The 12,966-nt window shown below is 40.8% G+C and overlaps 1 long non-coding RNA gene across 2 annotated transcripts in view; it reads right to left on the bottom strand.

Moving 5' to 3' along the window:
- The window catches only part of LOC147874519 (uncharacterized), a 50,703-nt gene extending 39,953 nt beyond the window's left edge, over positions 1–10,750 (bottom strand). For both annotated transcript variants that reach the window (XR_015534211.1, XR_015534210.1), the window contains exon 1: positions 10,638–10,750. This is a non-coding gene — a long non-coding RNA (uncharacterized LOC147874519). The remainder of the gene's footprint in view (positions 1–10,637) is intronic.
- Positions 10,751–12,966: the final 2,216 nt, after the last annotated feature.

Genomic DNA, 12,966 nt, shown 5'->3' with positions numbered 1-12,966 from the left:
ATACTCATCGCCCTGATGACGGAGGCAGTATGACCTCCGAAACGTAGGTAAACATCGACTAGGCTACACAGCGCAATAAGCCAGAAGACAGAAATCTTCATACTAATCACCCTGATGATGGAGGCAGTATGACCTCTGAAACTTTGGTTAACATCGACCGGACTACACAGCGCAACAACCCAGAAGACAGAAATCTTCATACTCATCGCCCTGATGACGGAGGCAGTATGACCTCTGAAACGTCTGTTAACATCGACCAGACTACACAGCGCAACAACCCAGAAGACAGTAATCTTCATACTCATCGCCCTGATGACGGAGGCAGTATGACCTCCGAAACGTTGGTTAACATCGACCAGACTACACAACGCAACAACCCAGAAGACAGAATTCTTCAAATTACAAGTTACAAACAGGACATAGAGTTCCAAAGCTTCAACGTCTTCATTGTATGACCCCCCTTTGTCTCTCCGACTTGCATTTTCATTAAAGCATGCATCGATTTTTGAAAAGCTTCCAATCTCCCTGCCTTTTGTTCCTACGCTAATACTTTAAGAGTTTCCGAGAACAACTGCAGACGAAACAAACATCCGCTGAGTGACTCAAAAAATTCTCATCCCATTAAGAAAATCAGGAGTTTTGTGCAATGCTTAAAACTGTACAGCGCTGGACCCCATCCTGAGTCGCATCAGCCCACATCCTGTTTGTCACCATCCATCCTTCCATCTACGACTAGTTCTGCCGAATTACGTCTTCTGTTCAGGCTTTGCTACTGACTTTTGTTTTGTTGTGAGTTATTGTAAAGCTCCCGCAAAATCCCAGGCTGGAGGACAAATTACCAGCACGTGTGACCTCTTAATCAATATATTCAGAGCTTCATTCTGTTTCAATAGGTTACCTGATCCACGAGCAAACTGACGACGAACTGAACTTACAAGGCTTCTGCAAGTAATTACGAGGCCACACACGCCATAAAGGCAATTACACTTATGCATTAAATTTCTCGCTTTAATGCAAAATATTCAGTAATCATTAAAAAGCTAATGGTCGCTCAGTTAATAAGAAAATTTCCAAAAGTTCATTAGCATGCTCACAACAGCCCAACGATTGACTGTAACCAAAGACATATGAATACTACCCATATCATAACACCTCGCTTTATAAGAACTATTTTAATATTATCCTGCCATATATGCCGCCTGAATTAATTTAAAATGCAGGTGTAATTTTGCCCACGGTGACTGATTTTTGTGTGCGAGAACCTTACACAGAGGTGGTTAAGCACAGAAGAAAACATTTTTTGGCTCGAATCGCTTAGTCTCAACGACACAATTTGTTGAAACTTATTTCTCGACTGATGGTGGACTTCTTTGCCTGTGTTCGTCCTTCATTTTCGTTTATACCCCAGTTATTCTGCGTTTTCTCCTTTCTGTCCACCAACAAATTAAAGCAGTTCAACGTCAGTTCGTATCAAATCGACAAACGTCCGTCGCGCGGTACTAAGTTCCTCATTGAATTCGAATATGACATTTATTTTGTACATAAGTTTCTTTCAATTAATGTCATTTAAATAAACGCGTTGGTAAATGTAAAAAGGTTTTGATGAAGAAGGTAAGTTCCTTCTTGTTTAACTGATCATGACAGAGGTGTTGAAGTAAACTGCGTTTCTCTGATTATTTTAACAACCCATCAAAACAAATAAATGATTTACTATTCTATTCAAGTTAGTAGCTGTTTTATAAAGGCACTTTACTTTGTAATGACTGACTAATCCGTTTCAGTGACCGACCCACCACAAAATGAAAGTATTTTGTTACGTAAGGCCCATAACATATAAAGGAGAGCGAGAGAAGATATTCAAACGAATCTCCCGAAAATTAGCACGTGTTTCTATTAATTCGTAACAATTTCTTTTTATTGGTTTAAATCTGCAGTTATTTTTATTTTAATATATTTGTTATGTTATCTATGTTATTTATATTTTGCAGGATATTTTACACTGCAATGAACTCCTTTGCAACGAAACTGCATTTTAGAATTGAGTAACATTCAAAGGTATGAAACAAGAAATGCTTACGAGTATTTGATAAAGTTCGATACCACAGTACTTAGTTAACATTCGACTTACGATTAACTCATTATGTATGTTTCACAAAGAAAATGCAGGTATAATAGAAATATTAAGTTCAACTACTGCCATATATTTTCGGTTACGGAGATCACAAAATTAAGAAAAGCTGTTTCAGTGTGTCAACACTGCAATCCTCGTTGACAAGAATGGGCGATTTGATTCTGTAAAATTATGAAAAAGATGGCTTCCTTTCAATTAATTGTCTGCAATATTGACATATGTGTCATGTGACGATGATGCTGTTCTGGACAGTAAAACCATGAGTACTTGTAGGTAGATGCTGACGTTTCGTGTGTGTGTGTGCAAGTTAAATATTTACAACTTGCATCGGTAAATAACGCACTTTCGAAACGCCCGTGTTCTCCTTGTGTGATATAAACACCTCTGAAACGTTATATTTGACAAATACGTCAGTGTGGGTCATTCAGTTGATTACCGACGATCAATTTTGAGGCTAAGTACCGAAATAGTTAACAAACCTGCTTCAATAATTTGTAGAAGAAAATAAATAAATAATAAATATTCTCCTTTCCACCTGAGTCCCTTCCTCAGAATGCCAGGCTACTTTATACTCACGGCTTCCTTGTTTCTCCTATTCATTATTTGCTTTCAAGTCTTCGAAAGCACAACTGAACTTTATAACAACATTTATTCAGTGTCGTGCCGTTTGACAATGAGGGGAAAATATTTGTTATTTTGCAATTTATTTTAAGAAACTTGTCACAAAGCACCATTTTCAGCGCCCATCACACTGTCTAACGTTCCGGTCTTAACCGCTACGTTAAAAGGAGCTTGGACTCGAATCCGGCTCGAGGTATCGATACTCCATACACCGAAAATGTCACGACATGACGAGTCAAAATGCGTCGTTAACCAACTCCAGCCAGATGGTAGCCGACATAACGCTTGGCTGGATGAAGCTGGCTAATGATGCATTTCATCTAACCGGTTCTGCTTTGTTTCACTGTGTGTAGTACCACAGATGACAGATGCTAAGCAGACAAGTACGCTTTGTGCTTCAGTGAGCATCTGTGCAATCGTGAGGGAAATTTATCCCCGGATGTTAACTAAGCAAGGGGGCGTAGGTCTGCTGTAAGCGTTTTAAAATTGACCTTAAATGGAGGTGAGTGATTGACTCATAGTCCCAGCTGATTTGCTCCCAAGCACTAGACATCGGTACCCACGGGATAGGAGGTTGAACGGTCTGGAATTTGCGGCGAAGAAAAAGTATCTCTGCCGGATATCGAACTCCGTTCGTCCAGACCGTAGCCTAGACCCTTTAAGCTACTGACTGTTCGGTTTGCAATATTCGAATCGCTCTTTCCTTCAGGGGCATTACAACATAGTGTAGTAAATCAGGCCGAGAAAACATCTGGGCATCTCAAGTAGACCTGAAATTATATTTCACTTTTTGACCTGGGAAAATTTAATTAAATCTCGTGTTCTGCAACTTCCGCTAATAAACCTAGTTCGGAAATAAGTGTGAAATTAAACGCGTTCAAAATTTTCACGCTAGCATTTGAACGGAGACAAAGTCTGTGCTTCAGGGTTTATAGAGACCGTACTGCTACTCGTACGTTGTAACACTTCGATTAAGCAGATTTAGTAATTAATTACCCTCCTTTTTACGCTAAAATTCAAGTGACACCAGAACCTACCTTTGGCACGCGCATTTAATTAATTTAACTGATATAAATAAACGTGAAAAATGATCTGATTTACATGATGACAATTTCAAGAAAGGCAAAAGTATCTGTTCGGAACAGAACTCTTCATTTCTACTGAGGGTCTAAAGACCTTACAGTTAATTGACTGTCACTAATTAGGACAGCGTTTATATTTTCCCGACATAAATTCATTAACAATAGTGTTATTACACTGAACATCAATTACTGTATATAAAAATTATGTTAGGTTACGTTAATTAAATTATTCTGACTTCTACACCCACGTCGTATTTAGAAGTTAATAGCCGCATGACTGCTCAAGATATTTACCGCCTTCAGGGTTCCCAAATGTTCATTACTATGTTCGCGTAACTTTGCCAGTAGACTCCACTCTGAGCGTAGTTCACACCCTCACGAACTTCTTTATGCCCCATTTTAATATTGTTCACCTCATCTACAAGTACCGCCAAAATTTTCGTTCTGCGTTATTGAAATTTATGTTCAAAATCGTTATATTGTGTCAACTACCATACTTTATCTTGTCAATTCATATTTACAATATTCAAAGTTCTTTGTTCATTTATTTCTACAGTAAGAGACAGGAACTTCATCAAGTAAACAGTCCGTTAGGAGTTAAAATTCTACAACGGTACATTTCCTCCGAGTTTTATTTATGAGTTGTGGTACTTCGTTGTGGAATTTGTTGCCATGTTCAGGGCAGTTCTAATTTGAACACATATGTCACATGAATGATGTATAATATTTACCTGGAATTCGTCTTGCAAAAAATATTGGTCATGTGAACATTAGTCTCTCCTATAAAAGTGTCTACATATTACGTGTCCCTGAATTTTCAGCTTACGACAAATTTAAGACACCTACAGATAGCGGTTAGAACGCTGGCCTTGTAATCCTGGGGTCCCGGGTTCGATTCCCGGCGGTGCCCGAATTTATAACTTGTGCTGGGCAAGGCCGTGGTCTAGGCAACACGGAGTTTTCCTCCGTGGCATCCCAACAATTACTCCATTCACACACAGAAAAAGGCAATGGCAAACCACTTCTGGATCATCTGCCAAGAACGTATATGAACAGGTCCCAGTCCGAGAAGAGAAAAGGATGGAAGGATCCTGTTCATATGGACCTGTCGTCACACAGAACACAAAATAATAATAAGATGAGGTGGTCTAGCGGTTAGAACGCTGGCCTTGTAATCCTGGGGTCCCGGGTTCGATTCCCGGCGGTGCCCGAATTTATAACTTGTGCTGGGCAAGGCCGTGGTCTAGGCAACACGGAGTTTTCCTCCGGGGGCTTCCCCGGTTTCTCCGTGGCATCCCAACAATTACTCCATTCACACACAGAAGAAGGCAATGGCAAACCACTTCTGGATCATCTGCCAAGAACGTATATGAACAGGTCCCAGTCCGAGAAAAGGATGGAAGGATCCTGTTCATATGGACCTGTCGTCAGACAGAACACTAAATAATAATAAGATGAGGTGGTCCAGCGGTTAGAACGCTGGCCTTGTAATCCTGGGGTCTCGGGTTCGATTCCCGGCGGTGCCCGAATTTATAACTTGTGCTGGGCAAGGCCGTGGTCTAGGCAACACGGAGTTTTCCTCCGGGGGCTTCCCCGGTTTCTCCGTGGCATCCCAACAATTACTCCATTCACACACAGAAGAAGGCAATGGCAAACCACTTCTGGATCATCTGCCAAGAACGTATATGAACAGGTCCCAGTCCGAGAAAAGGATGGAAGGATCCTGTTCATATGGACCTGTCGTCAGACAGAACACTAAATAATAATAAGATGAGGTGGTCCAGCGGTTAGAACGCTGGCCTTGTAATCCTGGGGTCTCGGGTTCGATTCCCGGCGGTGCCCGAATTTATAACTTGTGCTGGGCAAGGTCGTGGTCTAGGCAACACGGAGTTTTCCTCCGGGGGCTTCCCCGGTTTCTCCGTGGCATCCCAACAATTACTCCATTCACACACAGAAGAAGGCAATGGCAAACCACTTCTGGATCATCTGCCAAGAACGTATATGAACAGGTCCCAGTCCGAGAAAAGGATGGAAGGATCCTGTTCATATGGACCTGTCGTCAGACAGAACACTAAATAATAATAAGATGAGGTGGTCCAGCGGTTAGAACGCTGGCCTTGTAATCCTGGGGTCTCGGGTTCGATTCCCGGCGGTGCCCGAATTTATAACTTGTGCTGGGCAAGGTCGTGGTCTAGGCAACACGGAGTTTTCCTCCGGGGGCTTCCCCGGTTTCTCCGTGGCATCCCAACAATTACTCCATTCACACACAGAAGAAGGCAATGGCAAACCACTTCTGGATCATCTGCCAAGAACGTATATGAACAGGTCCCAGTCCGAGAAAAGGATGGAAGGATCCTGTTCATATGGACCTGTCGGCAGACAGAACACTAAATAATAATAACATCCTCCTCAGTTCATGCTCTATTAATCAAGTGTTCGTTTGAGAACGCACGCTGTCTTTCGATAATGATTTCTGCTTGTTATTAGCTTGAGTTTTTGGTTCACGATATGAGGTCGGCTTTGAAGAATAGGTCACTCGTGACTTTCTGCTGAGAACTGGGGAAATCCAATGTGGAAATTTTTAAAAATAGTGTAAACAAAAATTAACATCTGATATCCTTCGTATTCAGTGAGATAATATCGACATTGACAATAGTGATGGTGCTAATGCTTATATAATAAGATTATAATATCCAAATCGAAAAAATGTCTAGAGGATTTCGTAAACGAATCTTCACAAGAAAGAATTTTTTTTTATCGTGCGGATTCAACAGCAGTCGGCAAGAAAACGTTATTAAGATAATAATTGTGAAATGAAATCGCAAAATGCCGGAAGGTGATTCTTCTGGTGACCGTTGACAGGGCAAGACACGTGAGTCCCTGATGATGTGGGCCTTTGACCAAGAATGAGATTATTTTGATTGGACTAGCTGTTCGGTATTAAAATACTGCACTGCACAGAATAATAATTTCTTCTTTCCGTTTAATTATTTAGCCTAAACACGAATTAGAAAAGATTTTCATTAAATTTAAGCCCGAGAGTCGCGGCCTAGCAATACGTACTCCTGCTTCGTGTCCCGGAGGACCCAGATTCATGGTTTCGACCACAAGACCGAATATCATGTGACTTCCCTTCACCCCTCAAGCACAGCGCTGTTGTAGAAACTTCAACTACACCAAACAATATTTACAAACTTTAATTCCATGTATATCTTGTACGACGATACATTTTACGAACATAAGACGAAGTAATATTTGAGTTTAATTTTATTGTGGAACAATGCGGACTAAGAGGTGCTCCCGGATAATGTTTAATATAGATTCTGCGTTACGGAATTTTATCAGACTGCGTTTAGAAATTTCGGGCAAGCGAACAGGTACAGAATTTACCTTGCCATCATATTCCAATTTATAAAATGCTCGTAATATGTACAAATGTTCCACAGGCTACAAGCGGACTGAAGACATCTTGCGTTACGAGGGCTGGAAAAATTTGCGTGAACAGAAGGTTCACGCATGTCCTGGTGGTCAAAGCAAGAAGGATAAGATTGGTGAAACATGTAGCACACATTGGAAACATTAGAAAATTTTCGTCAAAAATCCCAAAACAGAGAAGGCCACTTGTAACACCTAGATGTAGATTGGGTGATAATATTAACACGAATCATTAAATAATATTATTAAGCTGTGGACTACAATTACTTTTCTTGGATTAGGTACCAGTGGCGGGTTCATAAATATTGAACCTTGGTGTTCCAAGACAAGCGGGTGAGTTCTTGACTACTCGAGTGGCTAATGACTTCTTTGTCGGATCGTCTATAATAGTGGTATTCAACCTTTTTTTCGCGTACCCCCAGATATAATTTCTCTTGAACTTTGTACCCCCAAAGTTGTTGGTGTATAATTCAAGTAATACATAGTACATAATCTCCCAAATCGAATGTCCTCACGCCCGGTTCTCCTGTGGCTAACCCTAAATCTGGCCCTGATTATTCAATGTTTATCATAAAATAATATATATATTTAAATTTCACGTACCCCCTAAGATCTCTTCGCGTAACCCCGGGGGTACGCGTACCCCAGGTTGAATATAACAAAGTAAAGCAGTCCCGCTACACGCCAAGTTGGCGCTTGGCGGGAGAGTGGTATAGCTCCTACTCATTCTTAACCTTTAACTATTAGATGGGGGTGAGTGGTCAGCATCACGCCCCGGCCGCGATTTACCACCGGATAGGAGGCTGGGTGGGCCCCAGAGCAGGTACGGGCGCAGAGGCTAGACGAAAAATCCTCTGCCCTCGTCGGGGTTCGAACCCCAGTCGTCCAGCCTGTAGTTAGTCACAATAATGGCTTAGCTATTCCGACTCATATGATCCGCCATACGATTAGATAACTAATTTGGTGGAAGAAGTGTGCTCGCTGGTGCAGCCACGTGGCATACTGTTGCCTGTCCACGATGTTTGAATTCGAATGAGATGAGAGGGTTTAATAATAAACGCAGTGCAGTGAAGTGGAGACGTCTGTCTGATAGCAGCTGACAGAGCTCCCTTGTGCTTGGAGTAAGGAATTTCTGCTACTGGTACGAGTGCACAGGCGAGCCAACTGGCACCGGCGATCAGTCGGAAGAGAGAATGCCAGTGTTGTAACAATTATAATGGGATTCAAAGAATTTGACTGTCGGACGAAGAACATGGAGACTGAATTCTAACTGAAGAATGCAAGTACTTTCTTTGTATTTATCACCTGATGTACCTTTAAGGCAATAAATACTCCTCATTGTACGCATTTTGTACTCCGAACAAGGAAACAGACTTAAATAATTACATCCAAAAGTGATAGTTTAATATTATATAAAGTAAACTAATAACTTCTCAACGTCTGCACAGTATATTTAGCGCGTTAGATCAAAGTTAAATGACATTATCTCCTAAGCATATTTTAATATTATAAACTCATCTGTTCCTCCTTTTGCAAACTGGACTCTCAATAACCCAGAAGACAGAAATCTTCATACTCACCGCCGCGAAAACCTCAAATCATACATCGTTAAGGACTCTTAAATCACAATTCTGATTTCCTTTGTTGCTTGGATGCCTTTTGCAATTATTCATACAAAAGGAGAAAACAGGCTGAAAATAAGAGGATCTGGAATCCTGGTTTCAGTGCGGATACAATAGTAGAAATGTTACCGAAGCTAAAACAAACTTTAATACTGTTCTAAGAAGCAAGATATTACTCGGAATTTTATTTTCCTTTGTTGTGCTTAATACGAACACTGTACATCAAGAATTTCTACACAAACATCAGCCATCTTCATAATTTTTATTTCTTCAAGATAAGATTATTTATTTCATCAATTTCAATTAAACCATGGATATAATCAATTTTATATTCTTTATATTACAGCAAAGTCAATCATGAATACTCTGTCAACTCTATCAAAAATTTACCAAACAATTTTAATTAGAATTTTCTATATTTATTACAGCATTTCAAATCTATTTTCTTCTAATAGTGCATTGTGCGACTGGAAAATTCAGTTCCCGTCCATTTTGGAGAGTAATTTACATTAAGTTAAGACGCACGATTTATTATTTTAGTTATTTTCTGTTTGATATAATGAAACATTGTGTAGATATCTTCAAATTTTATATAAAAAAAACTTTTCATGTTTAAAATGCAAACACATGCAAATGGCAGAACTTTTAGGTGGCGTTTGAAAATTTTTCAAATAATCCACAGAAACTAAGTGACAACGTGAGGACACATTTACGATAACTCAGGCCTAATTTTTGAAAAATATCAAACACAGGACAAGCTCAGAAGCTACTATTTATTTATTATTTAGTGTTCTGTGTGACGACAGGTCCATATGAACAGGATCCTTCCATCCTTTTCTCGGACTGGGACCTGTTCATATACGTTCTTGGCAGATGATCCAGAAGTGGTTTGCCATTGCCTTCTTCTGTGTGTGAATGGAGTAATTGTTGGAATGCCACGGAGGAAAACTCCGTGTTGCCTAGACCACGGCCTTGCCCAACACAAGTTATAAATTCGGGCACCGCCGGGAATCGAACCCGAGACCCCAGGATTACAAGGCCAGCTTACGTAAACAATTATTCAGGACTTCAAAAGACTAACTTACACATGATCTGAATCGTCATGCACCAACATGAGATCGGAAAAGATTGAAATAATTCCAGAGGCCGGGATGTCGTACGGTCACAGGATTATCGCTGGGGGTGACCCCAAAATACAAAATAAATACTAAAATGTATGTAAAGAAAAACATATTTAAATAAAGAACATACAAACACCAATCAATGAACCCCACCCCCAAGGCTTGTGCTCCAGTCGGGTTTACGATTAGTTACGTAAAACAAACGCAAAAATCAGACCTTTCTGTCTTCAAGCTCCCTCCTTCTGACGTTCTTTGCCCGGCTCCAAAGAACGTCGAGAGGGGGAGATAGGCCACTTCGAGCCATTAGGCATGACTCATAACAAACCAAGGTTATTTGGAACAACTTAACAGAAAGAAATAAATCTGACAAGGCAGCATTCATCCAAACGAGTAGAAACTCGGAATATTGAATGGGGGCATTAAAGAGGATGTTTCTACATTCGTGCTTATACAAAACGACCTTATGTGTATCAGTAAAAGACAAAAGCAAATAAGCTGCCGCTTGAAGTAGCCCATCCCTGCATTTAACAGAATACAAAGTGGACTTGCAATATTGCCAGTCGGTATTACACACTCGTAACCAAGTCCGGAAAACTTGTCAACAATAATAAACAAATCATCATACCTGATCGATTGAAAAGACGGCTTCTGACAGGCTAAAACCCTGCTTACGTCGTAAACAGAAGTCTCGTTATTGAAAACAGAAGACGCACGACACAGTACGTTCCTCTTGCTCCAACCGCATCTAACCTTGTGGCTAGAGAAACCGGAAATAAGCGAGGGTAGGACTGGGCGTCACGTGACGTACTACGTGAGTGTGCAGTGCTTGATAACGAAAATCAGAAATAATACAGATTTGGCAACTGAGCTACCGAATATACGATGCGATCCGCGTTACAACAAATCGCGCATGGCTCAGTAATTTCAAGTGCTTCTTCTAGAACAATTTCAAGTTAACGACACGTTCTTCTCCGCCGATGATTTGTCCAAGTTGTAAAGTTAAAATCCAACGTTTCGGATAGGGCAAATTTACTGTTATGATGTGATACTGGGAACGACCCGTTCTTCAAGTGCCTGAGCACTGCGGGTCCCAACTTTTTCGTTGGCTTGATCTATAGACATTTCGGTAGGACTCCTTGGACGGGGGATGGGCCCATCTCGTCCTGCTTAATAACATAGATGACCTCAATTTGCATAAATGTTGATGTATCTGTATGTATTTTCAAAAGGAGCTTACCGTCATGATGTGCAGGCGAGAAGCTTCGTTTGAAGTTCCTCTTTTTAGAAACGAGACATTGTTTTGAGAACCTACTTGTTTGGCACTGACTAACGCTGTAAAGCGTGACGTATTGACATAGCCCCGTGCCTACCCGATCAGTTTGCACTTCTGTTCAGACCACACATGCACGTTTAATCTCCAGCCTGCGGTGGAAACGTAGATCAGAAATCAGCTATCCTCTCTGCTATTAGCTCTTCAGCAGTGTTTAATAGGTCGCACTGACCCGGTGTCCTCCGTGAGCGAATAAATGCGAGCGGTGCGAGTTGCGTGGGTGACGCGGAAATATCAAACTGGCTGTTTGTGTGGCGCTGTCCTAGGTTACAGCGAAGCGGTCGGCGGCCAAAGTCCGAGATCAAATATTTTGATATTTTCGCGCAGGTCGCTGCGCTGGCCAGTAAAGCGCATGCGCAAGGAAGCTCTGACTGTGCAGTACAGGGAAGCTAGCAACGCTTTGATGGTAACTTACATCCGCTCTAAGAGGGAGGTGGGGTTGAAGTCCTTAAAAGACCCTGAGCATGCAAAATGGGGATAACTGCCACAGTGAGAACAGATACGCCCTCACAAGGACATGATTAAGCAGCAACCGAATAACGAAATAGGCTAAAAGAGAATTCCCGTGTAGATTACGTTAGAGTGCAGTCATTCGCTCTTTGTCGTCAAATGTTCGTGTTTTTAGTGTCAGATTACGGGAGACTAAGACATTTTGAGCTGCAACGGTAGAATAGAACTGAATATGCCATTTGCAAAATCACACGAGATAACTTATAGAGAGAACTGAGATACTGTTACCATGGTAACACCAGATGTAAATAAATACACCTTTTCCCACATCAGTCCATGTCCTCACTGCGCTTCAACAGCCTTTTATGACATCTGTTTCCTAATGAAACAACATGAGTCGTGGACTCTTGTCATTTGTCTTCTGGATGACAATTTAGGTTCTGTCCCGTAAATAACCCGCTAAGGCCCACTACGATTTAAATTGGCCACCTTAGCAGTGGAAAAACACTTTCCCATAAGTTACGTAGTGTTTCTTCAACATTTCGAGAGGGCCAGTAAAAACAACATTAGTCCAAAAATTTATTTAGTTTGTAACTCTAGATGTAGAAGATGTTGGTGAACTAACTGCATTAAAAATTATGTTATTTCCGTTTATTCGCTGTTAAAAGTAAACAAAGCGAAAGAGGAATAGCTTCCTAGCATGCCTTCTTTTTATTTCTTTACGTGAATGTCGTGGACTTGTGTGGTTTCCATCGGAACTACCTTCCACTAGAAGTTTATCGAAATGACAATTCTGTTTTCACGAACAGAACACATTATTACATTTGCAAATCACCGCCGCTGAGAAAGATGTAAGCCTCACTCAAAAACTATTATGGGTTCTCCTAACAGTTATGTCTGTTCATAATGAAAAAGAAATGCCAATTAAACCTTTGCGAAATCTTTCGACGGAAACAGACTATGAAAATATATGCAACAACCTGGATTAAACTTTATTTAATGGATTGCCTGAAAACAGTAAACTGTAATATTATGGTAATTCTTTTCTAAGCTTCAAGTGTATTTTCGCGCTTATAACGAAGGTATGAAGTACCTCTGAAACGTCGATAAACCTCCACCAGACTACTAAACTCAGAAGACAGTTATCCTTTTTATGAGCTGATTGAGTTGTGTC

The sequence above is a fragment of the Zootermopsis nevadensis genome, unplaced genomic scaffold (genome assembly GCF_977971745.1).
Source record: "Zootermopsis nevadensis isolate Lab colony 2312 unplaced genomic scaffold, Znev_1.0 Znev_ptg000008l, whole genome shotgun sequence".
Taxonomy (NCBI): domain Eukaryota; kingdom Metazoa; phylum Arthropoda; class Insecta; order Blattodea; family Termopsidae; genus Zootermopsis; species Zootermopsis nevadensis.
The sequence above is the reverse complement of the archived record's forward strand: the minus strand, read 5'-3'. Positions and strand labels throughout refer to the sequence as shown.